Here is a 24,429-nt window from a genome sequence, read left to right as displayed (position 1 = left end):
TTTAAAAATTTATTTGAGCAAAAATGAATTCGAATCAGGCAGTATCCAATCTAGGAGGTAGAAAGCAGCTCAAAGGAGCTGTACAACATGAAAGACTTTCGCGGGCAGAGGAGAGAAGGAAAAAGGTAGCTACACTGGCAGAAAAGCAGGTTGGTTATTTCAAAGTTACTTGCCTATAGGGGAGGAAACATTACCTAACTAGTGCTGACCAGACGTTTCCTGATTAACTGGTTTAAGATTGCATTTCTGGGAGAGCCAAAACTGTGATTAGCTCAAGTCTTACTTTGGTGATGTGGAGTTAACTATTTTATACATATTAGTGTATATATGTCAATCCCAACCTCTCAATTCATCCCACCCCCCACCCCCAGACTTTTTTTTTTTTTTTTTTTTTTTTTTTTTGCGGTACGCGGGCCTCTCACTGTTGTGGCCTCTTCCATTGTGGAGCACAGGCTCCGGACGCGCAGGCTCAGCGGCCATGGCTCACGGGCCCAGCCGCTCCGCGGCATGTGGGATCTTCCCGGACTGGGGCACGAACCCGTGTCCCCTGCATCGGCAGGCGGACTCTCAACCACTGCGCCACCAGGGAAGCCCACCCCCAGACTTTTAAAATATTAACATGGTAGGAGTTGCAAGGTTTACAAAAACTTCAAGGCTCTTATTGCTATGAAATTAAATAGACAATTTAAATAGCGTAAAATAGCCTAGAAGAATTATCCCAAGATAGGGAAGTGCTATTAAAAAATTAGGTGTAGGGACTTCCCTGGTGTTGCAGTGGTTAAGAATCCGCCTGCCAGTGCAGGGGACACGGGTTCGAGCCCTGGTCCGGGAATATCCCACATGCCGCGGAGCAACTAAGCCCGTGCGCCACAACTACTGAGCCTGCACTTTAGAGCCTGCGAACCACGACTACTGAGCCCGTGCGCCTAGAGCCCGTGCTCCACAACAAGAGAAGCCCCCGCTGGCTGCAATTAGAGAAAGCCCAGCAATGAAGACCCAATGCAGCCAAATTAAAAAAAAAAAAAAAAAAGTTAGGTGTAATTAAAGAGAAGTGTTATAAACTTCTGCTGTGGGATTTTGAAGGAGGAGCAAGTCCTTTGTGCTGGGGTCATCAGGGTAAACTAATGCCAGCTGAAATCTGAAATTTCAATTAATTTTCATTAGCACCTGCACTGAGCCTTAGTTTTCTTGATACAACCTCGGGAGCCAGGTCAAGTCTTAAGCAAAAATAAGTAAAAAATAATAAAAATAATTGTGTTACATAATATGTGAAAAACTGGCCTCCGTGCCCGCTGCTCTCTATAGCTCTCTCTAGTTGGGCACGTATATTTCTTCTGGCTAAAAGAGCCTGAACTTGTTACCTCCTGTCAAGTCCACTCTTGTCCAAATTTCCTACTTGAAATCAAAATTCCTATCAGAGAGGTTCAGTTCATCTATTGGTTGGAGGAAAACAGCTAAATTATTTGATAGTGGGAGTGTTGGGGAAAAGATCGTGATATGTTAGCTTCCCCAAGGATATTTGTATTTAAAATAATTAGTGTGCCATCTCAAAGGAATCTAACTTATTTGGTGGCTTTCTAACATTTATCACAATACCCGGCAGATCCACTCTTCAGTTTGTCTCAATTTAGAATCATCTCTGCAGCTGTGGCTTAAAGATGTTAAATTAGGCTGGATATTTGGGTTTCTTCTGCATTAATTTTTCCTTGACTCACAGTTGAAGCATAGTTTGAGTTTCAGTCTTAGAAATCACCTCATGTTACTCTCAGGTTTTCGTTTGCGCCTGTGTATAACTGGATGCTTATGCTTTATTTTGAGGTAAATCTAAGTGAAAAGAGATATCTGTTAATCAGTTAGGTAGGAGACCTTAAAAAAGAAAATGGTCCACAGTTTTACAGCATCCTCTCCAATTACTTATTCTTTTAAATCATTAATTATATATAACAGCAGAAGTATGTAGCATTATTGATAAATCAAAATAGTTAGATATACATTATTTTTATTTAAATTCAGAATGCATTACACAGTTTTCTTTGGTCAAAAGCTTATTTTCCTAAATGGAACTTACAACTAGCGATATTGTGGGAGGATTCTCAAGGTCTGGATCTTAAAACACAGGGCAACAACGTATCAGTGTGGTTAATTCATAAAATCTTCCCAAGGCAAACTTTTCATCTGTGAGATGGAGAAAATAAGAGTGTTATTCTTTATCTTATGCAGTTTTGGGAATGAGGAGATGCGGGAGAATGGTAAAGTACAACGAAAATTCAATAAAATTCTATTGTTTAATTGGCATCTGCCAAGCAATTGATGTTAGGGAGGAGGTGGTGCAGAAATACACAAAGCAACAAAAAAGAAATCATTTTGAGATTCAGAGTTTTCCACGGGACTAGTGAAGAGTTGGCTGGATACCTATAATGCATTTTTAAGTAAGCACTTAGAACTTCCTCGACTGTCTTAAATGAGAATTAAAAATAATGTTTTCCCTCGACTAAAATGTGGTTTCAATGTTTACAAGGATGGTCCATGGCAGGGTTATGAGATTTCTGGAGTGTCTTAAAAACACCATCCTCCAGCCTCACCAAGGAGACAGCCTCAGATGGAAACTTAAACGGTGTTACAGGTAGAGAACTTCCTCTGTGGGGCGAGGGGGAAGTTCAGGCGGCTGCAGCCTCCCCTCTATTTCCTCTAAACTTCACGGCTTTCAATTTATCAGCCTCGGGCTTCCCTGGTGGCGCAGTGGTTGAGAGTCCGCCTGCTCATGCAGGGGACACGGGTTCGTGCCCCGGTCCGGGAAGATCCCACATGCCGCGGACCGGCTGGGCCCGTGAGCCATGGCCGCTGAGCCTGCGCGTCCGGAGCCTGTGCTCCGCAACGGGAGAGGCCGCGACAGTGAGAGGCCCGCGTACCGCAAAAAGAAAAAGAAAAAAAAAGAAAACAATTTATCAGTCTCGGAAGTGTGAAGAGTTGAGTCTCTCCTGATAGCATTTGAAACTGTGGTTCCACAGAGGATTTAATGCTGTAGTTGCAGGGAGTCTAGGTATTTCAAATCTGAGGCTTAAAAAACTAAGCCGTCCCCTCCGGCTTTTGCACTGATTCTGTGAAATCCATTTGAGAAACATGCCCATGTTTTCCTCCTTGTTCGAAGCTGTAAGCGTGACTTGGCATTGAACTAATAATTTCTTTTTTCAAGAACTCCCCAGTGAACTACTACCTGGGTTATCTAAATACAGGTTATTTATTTGATTGGCATATGCTCTTGTAAGTTTTGCAGAGTGTAAGTAATAATAGATGCTAACAAAAGAACCTCGTGGTACTGCATTTCTCATTTATGTCCATTTTTACACTAATCCTGGGACACTTGATGATTCTTCCTGATTGTAGATTTTCGTATAATTAGAGTCATTATACAGATATAAGTGTTATTATTCTCTAAATCAGAAAAGAAAGCGTTCTTCCTTTCTGAAATACTTTTTCTGGGTCATGCCCTTGAACCCATTTGGCAAATCACAGGAGATTCAAATCACAAACTTTTTTTTTTTTTTTTGACTTTTTAACCTTTAAAAGTCATCTTGGTGGCTTACAGGACCAAGATTGTGTAGAAGAATTGTGTCTTAAGTGATTTCTTTTCAAAATAAGTTATATACAACATATTTTCAATTTGTAATTTTAATACTGGTCACTGCTACAATAAAGTTATCATAACAAGGATATAGTAGACCGTTTTACATGGTGGAATCTACTTTTATGACAGTTGTTTATAATGTTATGATGTCTTCATGAATGAGATTCATTATAATAAAGCGGGGACAACAGAACAAACTTCAGGATGTCTTCCTACCACTTTAAACATCACCTTCATATCGTTAACTAGTGTCACAAATGGTTTTAATGGATAAATTTAACAATAAAAGCAAAATTCCAAAAAGAAAAAAATCCATGACTCACAGGATTACTCTCATCATTTAAAGTAATACTCATCCAGTGATCATGATTTAAATGGAAAAATATTCTAATGTGAACAAATGTAGCTTGTGTGTAACTATCTAAGTAGTCTGTTATTTCCCAATGGCTCATATAAAAATTTAAAAGGGAGGATTATTTTACATATGACTTGGTGTTCATTCTGTCATTTTTTAGAAACACATAGGTGTTTGACAGTCTCTCAGTACTCTGTACTCTAGCCCTGACTGAAGATAAGGCATTAATATTTTGGTACATATCTGTTTGGTGAAAAATCTTGACAGTACACAAACTGTTGTGTAACCTGCTTTTTAAAGATATCTTTAGCCTCTTCGTATGTCAATAATATTCTTTACACCATTTAAACCCTTTTTATTATGAAATATAAATATAGCAAAGGACATAAAGCATAAAGATACAACCTAAAGAATTTTGCATAAAATGAACACCCATGTAATCACCATTCATGTCAACAAATAGAATATTTTGAGCACCCCAGAAAACCTTTAACTGCTCATACAACATAATTTGTAGTGGAGGTATAAAATTCATTTATGACTGAACAAAAATGATCATTTTCTACTGTCTTTTAAATTGTAAGTCTTCATGTATAAATAATGTTTCTGAGTTAACCTGTCAGGTAGTACATTGAGTTTATATGGTAGACTGTAGAAATTAAAATAGTATCATGCTAGCTCATGGGTGAAGGTCAGTATTAGGAATTCAGGACTCTTACATGGCTCAGGTGGGTGGGCAAGGCCCGTCACTAACACAGGTTTCTGAAGAGCCAGGACAGATTGAGATAGTAGGCAGGTCTCCAAATTTGGGGCAAATTCAGGGAGTCAGGTAGTGAGAGAAAATGACCTCTCATTCTGAGGAAGAGGGGCTTTTTGACCCTCCTACCATCTTTATCATCTTCTGGTCACAGAATTAAGGAGCTGTGAACCAACTAGCTTTTAATTGCATCCCAAGGTCCTGACGGCATTTAGTAGTTTAGGTGCCCTAAACTACTAAGCTACTAAACCCGATGGTTCTAACTGTAAAAGCTTAGATCACACATCTTTAAACTCTTGAACTTCACAGGTTTAGGGTTATGATAACTGTGATTTTGAAATTTTGTATCAGCTTTAAGTGCTTTGAGTATCAAATAACAGAAAACTTAGTAACGGTTTAAAGCAAAAAGGATTTACTTTGTTGCACAAAACAAGAAGTAAAAAGGGGTTGGCATTGGTTCAGTAGCTCTGAAATGTCAGAACTTACTTGTTGCCTTATGGTCACAAGACAGCTACTGTTGCTCCAGACATCGTATCCATGTTCAAGCCAGGGGGTGGGGGATTCCCAGACATGCCCAGAAGAAAACTACTTCGTTCTCATTGATTAGAATGGTGTCTCTTGACCTTTCCAGTAAAAGCCTTCATTCAACACTCACAACATTTTCTTGTTCTTTCTTTTTCTTTTTTTTTTTTTTTTTTTTGAAGGAAGTGGCTGGATGTCACTTCTGGGTCAGTGTAGTACATAATAGGAGCAGCACATACAGAAAGAGGCCAGATACTGAGGTGACCTTGAGAGTTTAAGACCTTTGGAAATTTCTAGAAACTTTTTTAAGGACTTTGGGCTTCATCAGGGTATAAAATTGGGGTTTGAGCCCATCGTATTCACGTCTCAAGATCAAAGGAGCCTCGTTCACCATCAGAATGATGGTTACGCTGCTCAGAGGGAGGTTGGAAGGAATGGGGCATATTCTCCCTCTTTGATAGAAACAGCATTATTATTATTTTTTTAAATTTTATTTATTTATTTATGGCTGTGTTGGGTCTTCGTTTCTGTGCGAGGGCTTTCTCTAGTTGCGGCAAGTGGGGGCCCCTCCTCATCGCGGTGCGCGGGCCTCTCACTATCGCGGCCTCTCTTGCTGCAGAGCACAGGCTCCAGATGCGCAGGCTCAGTAGTTGTGGCTCACGGGGCTAGTTGCTCCGCGGCACGTGGGATCTTCCCAGACCAGGGCCCGAACCCGTGTCCCCTGCATTGGCAGGCAGATTCTCAACCACTGCGCCACCAGGGAAGCCCTAGAAACAGCATTATTTTTGAGAATATGAGGTTAAAGGAATATGGGGAACTTAATGTCTGATAATCTTGATATTCTCTGGGAGTAGTAAAAATCACCTGCCAAGATTACAGCAAGTTTGAAATGGTGACTGGAAGTTGGTGAGGGAAATTAGAAGAGTCATTATGGGAAGTATCGTAAAGATGGGCAATAATTGAACGAAACAGATTGTGGAGCCTGGAAGCAGATCCACTTGACATCAAGCAGCCTGATGTTGCTGAATCCTAATTAATCATGGTCGTTGCCTTTCTCTAGTATCATCTTAAAGCACCCGAATTATAATGTAAAAAGGGAGAATCATCCACTACTGCGGAGGGAGTCTACTTGGTTGATGGGAAATTTATTGGTATTGCTGACAATGGCAACATTCAGACTGAACACTGTGTGTGTGTGTGTGTGTGTGTGTGTTTAAGGGAGAGTCACCAGACTGGGTGAGTGGAAGGTCTCGAGTGACTGGAAGGTCTTGTGAAGGTAGAGGGCCCATTTTGGTGGATGCCGAGGGCTAGAGGGCTGGAGAGTAAGGAGGTTGTAATACACGGCAACAGCCCTTTTCGCGTATGCTGACTATCACATTCTAGGCTTCAAAGACAGATTCCATCCTCAAATGAAGGACGAGGAAATTTACAATCTGGGCTGGACTCACCTTAGAAACCTCAACAGCTGTTGTCTCCTTTTTTCTCTTCTTTCCTTCCCTCTTTTCTCCCTCTCTCTCCCTTCGTCATTCACCTTCCTTCCTTCTTTCCATCCTTCCTTCCCTCCTTCTCCCCTCTTTTTCCCTCTCCTCTCCTTCTTCCCTTTCTTCTTTTCAAAAATATTTATTGGTTGCTTATTCTGTGTCAGGGATATTTTTATATGGTATAGATACAGTGGTGAACAAATCAGAGAAATTCCCACTCTGATGGAACTTATGTAAGCCACTGAACAAATACGTCGTATGTTAAAGCGCCGTGGAAGCCATGCAGGAAAATGAGGCAGCGTGATGGTGATGGGGTTGCCGGATGGGATCGTCCTGGTGACGGTGATGGGAAGCGGTGAGATTCTGGATGGGTTTTGAAGGAAAAGCCTATAGACTCGCTGATGGTTTGGGTACGTGGTGTAAGATGCCTGGGGGTAGCTGACTACGCTGGGTGATGTGACCAGTCACAACTCAGGATGAGAAATGGGAGAAGGACTACACTTTTGGCTTGGGGAACAGAGTGACCTTGGAGTTGATTTAATTAGTGTCACGCTCTGACAGGTTGCCGTGTCTCAGGAGGGCAGAACCCACATTGCTCACAGCGGCCTCAGTGGGTATTCACAGGAGTGGTCCGCTGGAGTTGAGGGGGGAGCTTATCAAAGTCCTTCATCACAAGACTCTCCTGCAAACTGCAGCTCCCTTCCCCGAGGAGGTTCCGCTAGGAAAGTCAGGGGGGAGCCTTTCTCCTAACGGCTTACATTCCTTTTCCTGTTCCTTGAGGGTGTTCACTGAACTTATGGCCATTCCAGCCTGTGCTCCGAGGGACTTATTTGAGTGATAAGTCAGAGAAGACTAAACTGGGCAGACTCACCTTTTCCTCTGGAGCCTGAGCTGCTCCCAGGAATGGGCTGCTTGTCCTGCCCTGTGCTTTGTGGTCCCGTCCGGGGAAGTTGGTCCGCCTCTGGGTTTCATGGGATGAAGCCCGTTTGACTCGCGGTAAAGAGATATCCTCTTGGTTTATTGTGAAAGTGACCATCAGGCCGCTCTTTGCCCCTCCTGGATTCTATCTTGCAGTTGACTCAGAGCCCTGGCTAGGGACAGGAGTCCTATGGGTGGAGTTCCCTGGGGAACCACACAGCAGTCCCGGTCACATTGCCTTGTGTTTCATCACCGTTTTTAGACATAGGCACACACACGTCCCCTCATCCGCGGCTCCTGTTGTGCAGGTGAAGGGATTGAAGTTTATAGCAGGAAACTGACATGACCAAACTCATTGTAACTAAAAGTAGCATGGAGATAATATATCCAGGTCTCCTTACTATAAACATAATGTTTTCTCCCTTATATCCACAATGACTTTGGATATATATTAAAGGTAAGTTTCCCTTGAGTCCTCGCCCATCAAATTTCAAGCAGCAGCACAGGGAACCTCTGTCAAAGCGTGAACATAGAACACTTGTCACTATATATTTTATTGGTTAAAGCCTTGCACAATCGTTCATCCATCTCTCATTTGAAATAGGTCAAATTTTTCATTCGTGTCCGAAATGTATTCAAATATATTTTCTTTGACAGTTGCCTCTCATAGTTTTTTTTTTAAGTGCTGAATTTTGGTATGAATTTTGGTATGTTTGCTCATCTGACGATATTTGTGACTCAACTGGGAAATGCATAATAACATCCCCACACTGTTGAAGAATTTCTATAGCAGCTGCTTTCTACCGGGTACCTTTGAATTCTGTCTTGGCAGAATGCAATATCTATTAATTATCACAAAATTTTAAAAGTCTCCAGCTTTGCAATGAAAACTATGCTGTGCTTATTTTTCTGTGAAGGAAAATCTAACATGGTGAGTACCCAGGGGAGCCATGGCGGGCAGATAGCACAATATGAACGGCACTGGAATGCTTCCACGTGGCACTAAACTCTTATCTCCAGCCAAGACCCATCAACACAAATAGAAGGAATGTGAATGAGCCGTTGAGGCTGTGCATTTACTTTTAAGAGCAACTGTGCAATCTAGTTTTCAAGACCCGAGCCACCCAAACACATTTTTCTACATCACATAGTGTTATCATTTAAATATTGCCATTCAAATGTGAAGACCAGCTGTGCATATCAGGACACAGCTGTCGGGCTGAGGTACAGATAAGCCATCTGGCGCTTGGTTCTGGGTGGTTAAATTCCAGCCGGGAATTTCACTTCGTATCCAGCTGTGATAAAGTCAAGTGAAGGCTGCATATTATTCCTCAGAAATCACTCCTTTGGGATATTCCTTAGAAATAAATTTCAACCAGAGGTGTCATTGATTGGTCCTACACTTTCAATGATAGCGTTTGCCAAAATAAAGCCAGAGAATTGTGTGGTCATTTCATTTTCTTTCTATGAAACAAAACGAAATAGTTAAAGAGAATGAAGCTTGTCAATCTTCAGATTATTTGTGTGCAGGGTCAATCTGCATATAGCTGCCTGGCTTCCCTCATCTCTCTGAGAGGAAAAGTCCGTTGCTCCGTGAAGGCTAAAACAGCAAAGGTGGTAATTAGCCTGATTCCAGAATCGTTCTGTCTGTAGGTAGGTGAAATATCAGACACGTCCCTCCCTCAATACCAGATGTTTCCAGGGGAAGGATCTTAAAGCGTTGCCTTGACTTTTTATATGTGTGGTTAATCATGGCATCTTCAGGAAGAAAAAGACCTCAAAAAAATTAGATTATTTCAGCATCTTCAGGCATTTCTGTGTATAACTATATGGAACTATGGACTTAATCTTTATTACTTTAAAAAAAATAAATTTATTTATTTTTGGCTGCGTTGGGTCTTCATCGCTGTGCCCGGGCTTCCTCTAGTTGCGGCGCGCGGGCTTCACATTGCGGTGGCTTCTCTTGTTGTGGAGCACGGGCTCTAGGCGCACAGGCTTCAGTAGTTGTGGTGCGTGGGCTTAGCTACTGTGCGGCATGTGGGATCTTCCCAGACCAGGGCTCGAACCCGTGTCTCCTGCATTGGCAGGCAGATTCTTAACCACTGCACCACCAGGGAAGTCTCTATTACTTTTTTTTTTTTTTATAAATTTATTTATTTATTTTTGGCTGTGTTGGGTCTTTGTTTCTGTGCGCGGGCTTTCTCTAGTTGTGGCAAGCGGGGGCCACTCTTCATCGCGGTGCGTGGGCCTCTCACTGTCGCGGCCTCTCCCACTGTGGAGCACAGGCTCCGGACGCACAGGCTCAGCGGCCATGGCTCACGGGCCCAGCCACTCCGAGGCATGTGGGATCTTCCCAGAACAGGGCTCGAACCCGCGTCCCATGCATCGGCAGGCAGATTCTCAACCACTGCGCCACCAGGGAAGCCCCTCTGTTACTTTTTAATATCTTCAAAAAAACAGACTTTTGTTATAACTTAGGGCAATGTTTCACTTAGTGAATGCTCTATAGATAACTTGATCTTAAGCAAACAACACTAGGGTATATCCATTACTGGGAAGAATAGAGTTGTGCTATATATTAATGTAATATATAGTTATGCTGTATATTAATGTATACAGCTATATATTAGCTGTCAAATACATTAACTGAGATTGAAATAAAATAGTTTTCTTTTTCTTTAAAATTAATTAATTTTGTTCTATCCTGTGGCTTCTGATTGGAAAAACTCACCTTTTATCTCTAGATGGAACCTTCTTCTGGGAGCTGCCATCTCTAATTTAAACACACACAAAAAGTGAATGTATGTGTAGAGAAATTATTCAGTAAAGACTCTTTTTCTTACTGTGTTTTTAAAGCGTGTTTAGAGAAAATCTTGCAGGGGGAGTAAGTGAGTAACCAAAACACAGATAAGCATAGTAAAGCAAACTTCCAATGCATATGTATTAGGCAGGGTGCTCCAGAGCAACAGAACTAATAGGGTACAGATAAATAGGTAGATATGAGATGGGACTTATGGTAGGAATTGGCTCATATGGCTGTGGAGGGCTGAGGACTCCCACAGTCTCTTGTCTGCAGGCTGGAGAATGAGAGAAGCCAATGGTGGAACCTAGTCTGGATCTGAGGCCTGAAAACCGGGAGCTCTGAGGTCAGAGGCAGGAAAACACGGACGTCCCAGCTCAAGAAGAGAGTTTGCTCCTCCCCAGCCTCTGTGTTCCATTTGGGCCCTCAAGGGATTGGACGATACCACCCACATAGTCGAGGGCCTCCTGAATCAAATGGCAGCCTCTCCCAGACACACCCTCACAGACACATCCAGAAATAATGTTCTACCAGCATCTGGGCATCCCTTAGGCCAATCAAGTTGGCACATAAAATTAACCACCACAGAGTATATCATTCGGGTTGGGTGGTTTATTTCCCTTTTGATTCTAATTGCAGAAATTCTTAAGAAACACTTTTAATGATATGGATCTAAGTTCAGCACTTGTTTCTAACTTTCTGAGAGGTCGAAAATAAACCAATGAATGTGTCATTACAATTTCTAATCTTTTTGTATTATTTAGAAGAGAATTCAGAGTGGTATCTTGAATCCGTGGCGAACCACAATCGATACTAGGCCGGTGCAGTCTCAGCAGGAGTGGGACCCTGAGGCTTGAGAAACAGGCTTTTCTTTGGTCCGGGACTCCCCGGCGTTCAGCGCTTCCCCCCATAACCGAACACCGATTATTCGGACTCTTTGCCTCAGACCCAGGTTCCCATCCCGCACCCTGCCGGCCCGGCCCCCTTGCCCTCCGGCTGCTACGCTCTTTCCTCCCTTTCCTGCATCGCTTGGCGCCGCTGGCACAATCTTCGTTCTCTCATTCAGATTCTTGTTTCTCCCCCTTCTCGTCCCTGTTCCTTTCCGAGAGCGATCTTTAAACATTTCCTTCCTTTATTTCTTACCCCTTCTTTTCCCTTTTCAAAAAAAAAAAAAAGAGAGAATTTAAACTGAAAAGATTTTTAGAATTGATATCAGGATTATATATTCATTGTAATTTCTCCAAAATACATATTTTAAAACCCCACTAATACTTCAAATACAAAGTGAAGAAATCCATCCCTTAAATTTGATAGGTGCCATTTTCTATACCCCAATCCCAGGGCTGAATGGAGCCTATAGTAGCAGTTGAAGTAACTCCGCAGAGCATGAAGGGGCAGGCCTTCGGGTCCTAGAAATCACGAGGACAAAAGTGAGAAACAGCAAGGAGAAAACAAAGACCTTTACACAAAGTTTAAATTTACGAAGATTTAAAACATGCACTGCACCTCTTTCAGATTTAAACTGTGGACAGCTGTTAAGTTTTAGACTAACCCTCTTTTTTTCTTTTCATTCTGAATACCTTAAAAATAATTTTGTTACATGCTTTTGTACCTCAAAGTGTAGACAAATGAAAAACTGAAAATTACTGCTACTTGGTGATAGAGGTTTCATTATTTGACTTAGAAAATTAATTTTACCAAAGTCACCAGGTTGCCTCAAAGCCCTTCAGTGATAGCAAGCATCCCTTCTTTACAACAAGAAGTTGATAGGCCGGGTGGGAAAAGTGTAAGGGAAACTAATTCTCCGTGACTTGGGTTCTTCACTTTGTGTGAATTATTTCTTTTGAAAATAGGAGAGGGATGGCGATCCCCTGAGTTAGTGAATTTTTTAAAACACTTGAAATGATAATGGATATTTATATAATCCCTATGTTATATTGTGAAACTACTGGGGAAAAAAGGGGAATGGTAAAATTACTCAAGTAAATTTGATGTTTCGATGAACGGACAGGTTGTAGAGTCAGACCTTCTGCAAGAGAAGGGATCTGTGGTGTTGTTTTTAATTTGTCCTGAAGGGGGTGTGAATTCTGGTTTCCAATTAGGGAATGTGCTAGGAGCTGTGATACCGATGATGCCTAAATATATCAATATGTTACCTTCTTTACACAAAAATGACCATGATGACGGACAGCTACCATTTATTATGTACTTACTATGATTCCAGCACTATTCTAAATATTTCATGTGTTAATTTATTGAATCCTCTTAACGCTATCATTATAACATTATATTACAATTAATATTATTATTAACACTGTATAGGTGAGCTGTGAGTTTAACCAGAGAGGTTAAACACCTTATCCAAATTCTTATAGCTTGTAAATGGTACAGCCAGAATACAAATTCATAATGTCTGCCTACAGAAACCACATCCTGGGGCTTCCCTGGTGGCGCAGTGGTTGAGGGTCCGCCTTCCGATGCAGGGGACACGGGTTCGTGCCCCGGTCCGGGAAGATCCCACATGCCGCGGAGAGGCTGGGTCCGTGAGCCATGGCCGCTGAGCCTGCGCGTCCGGAGTCTGTGCTCTGCAGCGGGAGAGGCCACACAGTGGGAGGCCTGCGTACTGCAAAAAAAAAAAAAAAAAAAGAAACCACATCCTTTTATGGTAAACGATATTGCCTCCAAAGTATAATGTTATGTTGTATTGGATCATATTATATAATAATATCTGATTGCGATCACATAAACAACCAGGACTCAAAATGCACAAACATAACACACGTGTGTGTACTCTTTTCCACTTAAACCACCAGCAAAAGAAATGGTTATGTTTAGAATATGTTAAATAGATTAGATTAAGAATTCTCTAGTTGATTTCCTTTGAGTTAAAGCGTTTCACATTTAGCAGAGAATTTAGCAGAGGAGAGCGATTTGGAAGGTGATCAAGTGAAAGAATTACTTAGCTCCTAACATGGGCATTGGAATGCAGAGAACAGAAATGGCTTTGATTTGAGGAAGGTTACCTAAATGGTACTCAAGTACATGAAAAACAATTCCTGAACAGCAAAGGACAAAGTTTCCACGTCCTCGATCTGAAGACAGATCAAGAGGAAGCGGATTTTGCTCACAGAAAGGTGGATCTGGTTTAGACATAAATAAACCTTTGCAAGATTATGTGAAATAAACCTAAGCCATAGCAACTGACTTGGTCCTGCCTATCACAACTCTCACACCTATCACTGAATCACTAAAATTCCTTCCACCTCTACGAGTCTGTTAAACTTGACCAAGAGTGGTGCCATATTCCCCTACCGCCACCCAAACTTAATTATAAGGGCTGTGATACATATAAACATAGAGACTAAAGGTAACTGCATAGTTATTGAGAAAATGCAAGAGAAACAATGCTATTACCAACCGTAAGAGCTCAATGGTGGTGTTTTACAAAGCATTTTGAATTACTTAAATAATATCTGAGGTGAACTCAATGAATTCTAACCAAACACGGGTTAGTTAATGATGGGTTACTTATTTATGGGTTAGAAGCCTCTAGCTAAGTATGTAGTTTAGGTTAAGAAAAAACACAGATTCTTCCTAGAAAAGATAGTAATCACCAAGATTACAACCTAAGAAAAGACAATCTCCATCTAAAATTTTAACACAAAATATACACAATCATTTCATTACTTAGTTGTTTGGAAAGAGAAACAAAAGAAAATTTTCTTTGGGGGCAAATACTAAATTATCTTAAATAGTTATTTGACCTTTATACAAATGATCATTTTCAGGGAGCATTCATTAGTCTTAGAAGTGCCTATGTATTACTAACCTTCCAATCATCATAATACTATTATCTGAACTAGTCACATTTTCTAGGCCACTCTTAGTTGTAAGACCTGCAGTAGTGGTAAAATAGGGCTCTGAGGGGCATAAAGGATCCTTTCTCCCCTGTTTTTGCTTATATTTTTTAAATACAAAGATATGGATTTGTAACACTGTGATCTATGTTCTGTCAGGTTATAATCTCATATGTATATAACTTGTTCAGCCTTAAACTTTTTTTAAGTTCTCATTACTTCACTAATTTATTCTAGGTCGCTATAAAATTTCATTCCGTCTTCCAAAGTGCTTCATCTCTTTTAACAGGTTTGGTGACATTTCAAGGTCAGTAACTATTGAGGATAAATTGAAATAAAATCCAGTTAAGATGAAGCCTAAAGGATTAGGTTATTTAAACGCAAGACATTTCTTGACAATGAGGGTTATTAGGTATTAGATATTAGAATAGAAATTACCCTCTTTGGTCTGTTGGTGATAAACATTCTCATTTATCTGACAGGAAGTAAATGTAGTAATTTCAGAAGACTTGGGAACGGAACAGATGACCTTAAAAACTCATTCCATGAATGTAGGCGTGACATATATGATGTTGGGCATGAAATAATTAAATGGTATCTATTCCCAGAATGGAAGAGATTGTCTAATGGTGACAAATAGGAAGTGTCATGACACACTTGAGTCTGCCCAGTGGAAGAGTAGTAGGTGACGCTTCCTATCGGAGTGATTTTTTTTTTTTTTTTTGCCGTACGCGGGCCTCTCACTGCTGTGGCCTCTCCCGTTGCGGAGCACAGGCTCCGGACGCGCAGGCTCAGCGGCCATGGCTCACGGGCCCAGCCGCTCCGCGGCATGTGGGATCTTCCCGGACCGGGGCACGAACCCGTGTCCCTTGCATCGGCAGGCGGACCCTCAACAACTGCACCGCCAGGGAAGCCCCGGAGTGATTTTTAAAAGCCCAAGCCTCCCGTCATTCTACCCGGAAGAATGCAGTCCCTTTGAGAAATTAAAGACATGCAGGACTCAGGCTGGAAATACAGATCTGAAGAACCGCACAGTCATACGCGGAGCCTAATTAGGAGAGCAACCTTTCATGCGTATTTGTTGATTTCGATTCATGCTTAAAAAATATACTTTGAGCAACTGCAAGCAAAGGCGAAGCTTATTAATAAGGGGACCCATATACTTATTCCTGGTGTCCTGGTGTATCAGAAGCACAGCAGAATGCCTAAGACAACACAGCCTGGAGTCAGCCTACGTGCCTTTGAACCCACTGTTCAGGCTTCATGGTTTGTTATGTAGAACTACATATGCTAATTGCGGACAGTTCTCACTTCTGGGCATGAACTCCATCTTTTTCAGGGGATTCTTTTATCATCATGAAAGGCAAGGTAGATGTTTGGGCAGGCTGGGCACACAGTTCTCTCACAACAGCTGCTGTCTCTTCTGAACAGGTATTCATTCTGATTAACTAGGGCCGATGCACCCAAATTAAATAGCTTGAATGTAACTCCCGGGCCTAAATAGTATTGTGTAGATCCTTGGATTTGGTTGTTCACGTATGTCTCTGATGAGATATTGTCAGGAAAGTCTGTACATGGAGCCAGAACTTCCTGGCCCTGGCTTTATAAGTAGTTTTCCTTCTAATGAGAGCTTGGTTACTCGTGACCATTATAATTATTTTCAATTTATTTACTCTCTTTGATGCATATGAATTACACTCTATCTGTATCTGTAGCTATGCAACTTATTTTATTTAACTCTCCCGTGTGGCCGTATGGATGGATTCTTCCCAAGAGAGAGCATAATAGCAGAGCACTTTAGTTGCAGATGTGAAACGAATGTAGCTCCTAGCTGAATATTTTCCCTGGCTTTGTCCATATGAAGCACAGATGTTTTACAAGTCATCTTTATATTAAGACTAAGATAACACAACTAGGTTTAAAAGTGATCATATTTTTCAAATTATGCTGTTTCTCAAGCAGCGTACTCTGGAAAGAGAATTGGCTTCAGAAGGTGATTCCTGGCATAATCACTGGGGCTCCCAATCCAGTAGCCTCTGAGAACCTGAGTGTAGCAGAGTCCATCTCCTGTTACAGAGGAAGCAGGTACGGGTCCCACACTTTGTGTTTAAGTCTCCTGAGCCGTGGCATCTCCTTTCACACAGGGAAAATGAGGAGACTTGGCGATGAACAGTTTTAGGGAAAAGCATATTAAAATGAAACCCTATGAACAAATTCTAGCCCCAGTTTTCCTGAGTCACAAATCCACCAAGGCCTAAGGGTTTCTAGGTCCAGCTATGAAGGGCCTCTATTGGACCACCCAAGTGGACCACCACTTGGGGCTATTGGTGCCATATGGATGTGCAGGAGTTAGGAGAAAACACGTTGTCAGTCTGTTTCCCTGGCAGCATCTTAACTGCCAAGGAAGTCCTCTGCTGTTTGTATAAGGTGTAGCCACTGACTGAGCTCAGTTCCAGGTTGTTTTAGTAACAGCTGACTTTTGTAGCATTGCAACTTCCTCCTGGGCTCTTGGTATCACAGTCAAAAGTAACTTCCAATAAATAAGCGACTCCCTTGCACTTGACAAAGGAGCACAGATTGGCTAAAGGTATTGGCACTGGGAATATCTACACTTCAGAAAGAGAAATTTTCTTCCTTGGCAACAGGAATGTGATCTTGTACACTTTATACTAAGAACCTAACGGTCCAAGAATAGCATATTTGGAATTACTCAGTTTTAAATACCTTTACCTGGAGACTGATAACAGTCTTGTGTGAAGGGTGGTGCAGCACACTGGGTGCATTTGTTTTTGGTCTGACCTCATATGCTGGAGCAAACGCCGTGCCCAGGCCTGCACATCTGATGTGCGGTCCACGTCCCCAGGTTTTCTGGGGCTGCCTGCATGAACATAAGCAAGTGATTGCTCAGGTGCTATCTATGTATTTCTATAGAGGATATTTAAGTACATCTTGTGTTTATAGTGTAAGTGCACAAATATTAGGTGTATAACTTGATGGATTTTTACATATAGAAATGCTTCCATGTTACCACCACCTAGATCAAGGTATAGAACATTTCCAACAGCTGTACTTAGCCATTTTCCATCCCCTTCAAAAATAAGCCCCAATGTGACCTCTATCACTGTAGAATAGCTTGCCTCTTCTTGAACTTTATGTAAATGAAAACATAGTTTGTATCCTTTTATGTCTGGCTTTTTTTTTTCTTTTCCCCCCAACACCATGCCTGTGATAGTCATTTACATTGTTGCATGGAATCATAGTTTTTTCTTTTTCATTGGTGTGTAACACACGGTTCTACAATTTATTTACCCACTGTAGTATTAATTAATTGCATTGTGCGAGCCCCTAGTTTGGGGCTAGCTACTACTTACATGCCTATGTACGTTCTCTGGTAGAGACTTTAGCACTTATTTCTGTAGTGTGACTCATTGCTCTTAAGCAACGTATGCCAAATAAATACCTTTCTCCATATCACAGATATCTGCCTGAAGGGAGATTAACTAACATTAGAAAATCATCCACTTAAAGTCTCTTTGTTGAGGAATTCTGCTTCCTTGTTCATTTGATATGTTACTTTATCTCCTCAATAAAGCCTCCATCTTACCAAGAAAGCAAAACCAAAGTTGTAGAGATAGCCCATGAGTTGGCCTCCAACAAGATTTACACAAGAGGACCTATCGGGATGATGCCATAGGCAGAGATTATCAAAAAATAGTTTACCACGAGGCCACCCTCTCAGCGCAAATTCTCTGCTCCAGAAAATGTAATACACGCAGTTCAGAATCTCTCTGACATTACCTGCAGCAAATTCCAGCCCTTCCCTACAAAAAACCTAAGAAACGTGCAAATCTTCTTTGTCATACAAGAGTACTGATCACAGAGAGAAATACCACGTCTGCTCTGGGTCTCAGGACCTTTACCGGCAGGCAGAGGGAGGAAAAGCAGTGTGAATTATGTCTACGTATGCTTAGGCATTGCGTTTGAAGCACAATGAGTTGGAAACATTTTTTGTTTGGTCTCAGGCTCAGAATTCATCTAGCTCAAAGTTTGGAAGATCCTGAAACCTGATTCTGTGACGCCACCTTCCTCCAGTTGCTCAGACTAGAAACCTGGGATTCATCCTGGATTTTCTTTCCTCAAACCTACATCAGCAAATCCTATTGGCTCTTAATAAAACCTTCCAAATGCAAGTACTTCTCCCACTTCTTGGTGCTCCTTTGTTCCCCAGTGCGGCCACAGCGGCCCACTCACGGGCATCTCTGCTTCCACACAGGCACTGTTTTGATCTGTTCATACAATCTACCATCCCTCCTGCAAATAACATTGTTTTTGTTTGTTTTTTTACAAATATAAATTAGATAACGACACCCCACCATTAAAAGAACAGAATAAACAAAACAAAAACAACTTCCTCTGACTTCCCATCACACTTGGACGAAAATCCTTTTTGGGCAGGAAAGCTCTAGATTTTCAATCTTGACCGCACGTTGAGAATTGCCTGTAAAGTTGAAGAATCCTACCTGAGCTGGATACTTGGCATTTGACGGCTCCTGGGAGGTGCCAACATTCACCTAGATTGGAAACTACTTCTCTAGGGTCCCTCGTCCTACCACTCTCTCCCTCTCTCTCTGCACTTCAACCCCAATTGCCTTCTTCTGTTTTTTTCGAACGTACTAAGCTCATTTCCACCCCCAAACACGGACCACTCTTCCCTCAGACCTTTGGACGATCTGTTCTTCCACACATTCCAATCTCTGTTCAGATGTTAACTTTACAAAAGCATTTTCCTTGACCAACCTACTTAACCCACGCCCTGTTTCTTTACCTGGTACATTTTTAGCATTTATGGGAAAATATTATTTTCTTCCTTCCCTGTTTATGGTTGCTCTTCCTCATGGGAATGGAAACTTCGGGAAGATGGACACTCTGTGTTATTCACTCAGTGTCTTCAGCCTGGCATATATTATGCCTGGTACTAATTCTCTAATTCATCTACCCTGAGTGAATAAAAGGATTAATCAGGATTCTGGGATCAAGAATTGCTACAACTAGGTAATGGTGGCTTGTGGAATTCTTTATTTGGAAGGCTTTTGTTGTTCTATTTGCATCCTTAGACTTTCCTTCTGGAAATAGTCAAGGAGGCTGTTGCTTGTATTTGCTTGACTATGTTGCTGGGTTTTTCTGTTCTACTTCCTTCCTGAGATACAGGCCATCTGATTGGACTTTGCAGTGAGTTATGGCTGCTTCAGGGTTAGGAGTCTTGGCCCCGTCCTCACTGTTGAAGGTGTGGAATCCAGCACATCTCTTAGGAGATGGTACAGGTGCTAATCCCTGCCCTTATGCTGAAGGAGTCACCACTCTTTCTCTTTATTCATGTGTCCCCTTTTCACCTTTGATATGAAAGCGTTGCTTGTCCCCTGCCCGGCGCAGCGGAATGCATCCACAGACAGGGGATGTAACCTACGGCACATCTGCATCCCCTGACCTGGGTCTGGGGTCCTGGTCGCTGCATCCCAGGTCCAAGGCAAATGCTGTAAATCTCTTTCTTGAGTTAGAACTTGAATGAGAGCCCTCAGGGTTGTGTAGCTTATGAGCAGAAGCCCGAAGTTTGAACTCGTTATTTGACCACAAGAGCAGGGCATTCTGTATTTTACACTCTATTATTTTTCTAAGGCTGAGATAGAATGTACTGGAAGAGTGAGAGGGCTGAGAGGAACTCGGAAAAACTCTAAAGCCAAGATGTAGAAAGAATAAAAAGCAGAGTGAGAGAAATTTTGTTTTGGGTTGGTGAACAGACACCAGTCTGTCTATTTTAAGCAGAAAGGGATTTACTATAGTGAATTAAGTGCTAGTAAGAACATAGATATGATGACAACAACAACAAAAAAAAGTGGGAACAATAATTTTTTTTTAAAATTGAAAGTGGTGAGAAAAATCAAAGATGTCTGGAGCTTCCCTGGTGGCGCAGTGGTTGGGGGTCCGCCTGCCGATGCAGGGGACAGGGGTTCGTGCCCCGGTCCGGGAAGATCCCACATGCCGCGGAGTGGCTGGGCCCGTGAGCCATGGCTGCTGAGCCTGCGTGTCCGGAGCCTGTGCTCCGCAACGGGAGAGGCCACAACAGTGAGAGGTCCACGTACCGCAAAAAAAAAAAAAAAAAAAAAAAAGATGTCTGGAACGTATATGGGCAAAATCCTTTTTTGGTGAGAATCATTCTGAGACACAAAATGTGAATTCAGTGACACATGAACAACAATGAACAGGAAAATGATTGAGACAGAAGACAAGCAAACAAACCCCCCAAACAGAAAACCCCCTTAACTGTATATCATACATAGAAACTCAACATGAAATGAGTTCATTAGTATAAAGTTGTTAGATCAGTTTCTGCATGTAGTGAGTGGTCAATAAGCACTAGTTCAGAGAAACCAGAGCTTGTCCACCATGTTGAAGGTGCCAACCAGCAAAACTCTTGTTGCAAGCTACGGGGAGCTCACTATTTTCAAAATCCATTGTATTCTTCCACTGTCAAAGCTAGTGGCAAAGCAGCTTACCCGGATTCCATCCATGGTAAGGTGATTCTGAACACAGCTGAAAAGTGTTAAGGTTGGTGGTGCCTACACGAACAGATTCTTTTTGTTTTTCCTCCATAAAATACTTCTTTTTAAATTACACAGGTAATATATACACATGATATCAAATCAAACAACAGAAAAGTATAAAGTTGAGAAATGCACCCAACTCAGTTTCCCTAATTCTGTTGACCAGTGTTAATGGCAGTGTTTATGTCAATCAACACCTTTTAAATTCAGATAATATTTGTTTGTCTTGGGGATAGTTACAAAATAGAAACTAGAAGTAGAATAGCATGCCTTCAAAAGAAGTTCATTTCAGAGGATTATTGGTGGAAATACAAAGACGGTAAGCTGAAATCCTTTATGGACTTATGAACAAAAGGTAACCTTTTTGATATTTGGTTAGTTAATTCTAAAAATAAATTCTTATTGGTATTATTCTGGAGAAGAAAAAAAAGGACTGCTTATTAAGCAAGACTGTGAGCTCCTTAAGGATTAGTATTATCGCAAAACCCTGCAAAAACCTCACACGTGTTGAGCATTTTCCAAGTGTTAAATTAAAATAGGAAAAAGAACATGTAACTTTAAAAATGCCAGCCTTCGTTTTCATAAGGTCAACAGATTTCTCATTTTACCCATTATGATTATTATTTTTCTCCACTACTATCATGAAAATAACACATAAAATGTCTATATTCAATTTATTAATTTGTTTCATTTAATTACGACTATTGCACCATTTTGGAAAAGTCCTATGTATTTAAGAGCTTAATATATTTTCTCTTTGTTTTATTTTGTGATGATTGAATAGTTTTTAAAATGTATTTTGCAAACCTTCAATATTCCATTTGTATAATAGTTTCATCAGTCTTTTTATTAGCTTGTAGCTGGTTTTTTATTAGCTAGCTTTCTCTTTCTTGTACTCTTTTCTTCCTTCCTAGGAGAGCTTTACTTCTTCTATTCATCAGGAAATCAAGGCCCCATAATAGAGGGCTGGGTTATAGTTACTGAGATGGGGTATCCATCCCACTCAATATAAGGCATATGACTTAAATAATGACCAAATCCACACCTCAACCAATTGGTTTTGTTTGTTTGTTTGTTTGTTTTTGCGGTACGCGGGCCTCTCACTGCTGTGGCCTCTCCCGTTGCGGAGCACAGGCTCCGGACGCGCAGGCTCAGTGGCCATGGCTCACGGGCCCAGCCGCTCCGCGGCATGGGGGATCTTCCCGGATAGGCGCGCGAACCCGTGTCCCCTGCATCGGCAGGCGGACCCCCAACCACTGCGCCACCAGGGAAGCTCAACCAATTGTTTTTTTGTTTGTTTGTTTGTTTTTTTAAAGAAGATGTTGGGGGTACGAGTTTATTCATTAATTAATTTTTGCTGTGTTGCGTCTTCGTTTCTATGCGAGGGCTTTCTCTAGTTGTGGCAAGCGGGGGCCACTCTTCATCGTGGTGCGCGGGCCTCTCACTATGGCGGCCTCTCTTGTTGCGGAGCACAGGCTCCAGACGCGCAGGCTCAGTAGTTGTGGCTCACGGGCCTAGTTGCTCCGTGGCATGTGGGATCCTCCCAGACCAGGGCTCGAACCCGTGTCCCCTGCATTAGCAGGCAGATTCTCAACCACTGCGCCACCAGGGAAGCCCCCAACCAATTAGTTTTTAATGGGATTCTTGCATATTTATATTTTAGTTTGTGTAAGGAATAGGATTCTTGTGCATCATTAACTATGGAAAGGTTAGGGAAGAGAAAATGGGAAGTGATAGTTAAAAAATATATAAGGTTAATTGAAATTTCAGATTCTAATGCAATTAAGGCAATTCTGACTCAAGTTGGTGACAAAGAAACATACTTCAGGTTTGTGTTAGCTGTGGTTTTGAGTAGCAGAGTTTTCATACTGGTTAACTCTAATTTTGCTAAAGATACCAACGATTCAGAAAAAAATTGCACATTTCCATTTAGATGTAGGTGGTTTCTCTAGTGTAAATTTGAAACCAAATGATCAGGGCTTTCTAAAGCTGGATCTTACTTCTTCCTTTTCTTTCTAAAAGAGAGATGGTCAATGACAAGAGCTAAATTATCTTGATCTGAAAAATAAAGCTTTAAATAAAGAACATCACTTTCTTGTCCTGGAAGAAAATAAAACCATATCTTTAAATATAGTCTTATGTGGATGGGTTGAGAGGTTGTAATAAAGATTGGTATATTACTAATACTTTCTTTTTATATTCATTAAAAAAGTCAAACTAATGGATTGTAGTTATTACAAAATACTACTGAATATATCAATAATACACATTTTTACTGGCTGCTGATTTTTCTAGTGAATGCTACATGATGCATGAATATGCTTCTAATTAGTTTAATTTACTTAGGGGGAAATGGACCTCATCAGCCAATTTTTTTTAACGTTTCTATGACGTTACTTATTACTATAGTTTTTTTTTAAGTTTTATGAACTAGGAATTTATTGTCAATGTTTGGTAAACAGCACTATGAATTAATACTTGCAAAAGGTGACAGTTATGTAGTTTATGTTATTGGTGATGCTGATAATAAATAGTGACTCTGCCTGAGTCAAATCCTAACTTTGCCACTTATTTGCTGTGTGACTTTAGGCAAATTATTCAACCTTGTTTCCTATTCTGTAAAATGCCTCTGTTTACACGTGTACAAATTAGCAATAAAAATAATATCAGTAGCTTTTTCTGAGGCTTGACTTAGTTCGTATAAAGCATTTATAACTCAATATATGCAATGTGGGTTTTAATTTTTCTGTGTATACTTTGAGCTAGTTCCTTTTCCCCAGCAGACACATTCAGTCAAATTGGAGAATCCTCTTTCCTTTCATCCAAGGATTGAGTGTATGTTCTGGGAACTTAGGGACAGGGCTTTGGTGAGGCACTGGGGACAACAGAGCTGACGCTCAATCTTTGCTTACTTGTCTGCTGAGGAGAGCTGTCATCACCCTGGTCTTCACCATCCAGGTCATTTCTGACATATATCCAATACGTCCGCTTCCTACCTGTCCCTGGTCACACAGAGAAACTGCAGGGCTGTTTGAGGCCCCGTCTGTCCAGAATCTCTGTGCCTTGGTTCCTGCTCTGACCGTGCTACCCGCCCTGGGCCCTCCCCGTGGTGTGGACGCTGGGCTCCCTGAGTTCCCGGGCCCCACAGAGCTCTCTGGCACTTTGCATATGTACAGATGATGAACTCTGGAACAGACTGAGAAGCACAGAAATGTAAGTACTTATGAGATTTATCGAATCACTATTCTTATTATTTTGAGCAAACGCTTCCAAATTCCATTTCTTTCTGGAGGGAGAAAGAGGACTCAGGACAGTAATTAGGATACGCAGAGACATTACCAGTAACCCCGGGGTCTTATTCCCACTGAGCTCTGGCCAGGGGGACTCGCCTGGACGTTTGATCAGTTGACATTCTGACCATTAAACTAAGAAATAGGTGTGAGTGTAAAAAGGGACGCCCTGGTGTTGAGCGCCGTCCCGTGAGTTTGGTGTAGTAATGATTTGTCAGATGAAAA

At 41.5% G+C, this 24,429-nt stretch overlaps 1 long non-coding RNA gene across 1 annotated transcript in view; it reads left to right on the top strand.

Annotated features, from left to right (window-relative positions):
- The window catches only part of LOC149744415 (uncharacterized), a 302,003-nt gene that overhangs the window by 21,245 nt on the left and 256,329 nt on the right, over positions 1-24,429 (top strand). The gene's annotated exons all lie outside the window — the stretch shown is intronic.

Source organism: Delphinapterus leucas, chromosome 21 (assembly GCF_059928025.1).
Source record: "Delphinapterus leucas isolate spDelLeu-1000000601 "Yukka" chromosome 21, BTC_Dleu_Yukka2, whole genome shotgun sequence".
Taxonomy (NCBI): Eukaryota; Metazoa; Chordata; class Mammalia; order Artiodactyla; family Monodontidae; genus Delphinapterus; species Delphinapterus leucas.
Note: the sequence above shows the minus strand (reverse complement) of the source record. Positions and strands in the feature narration are given on the sequence as shown.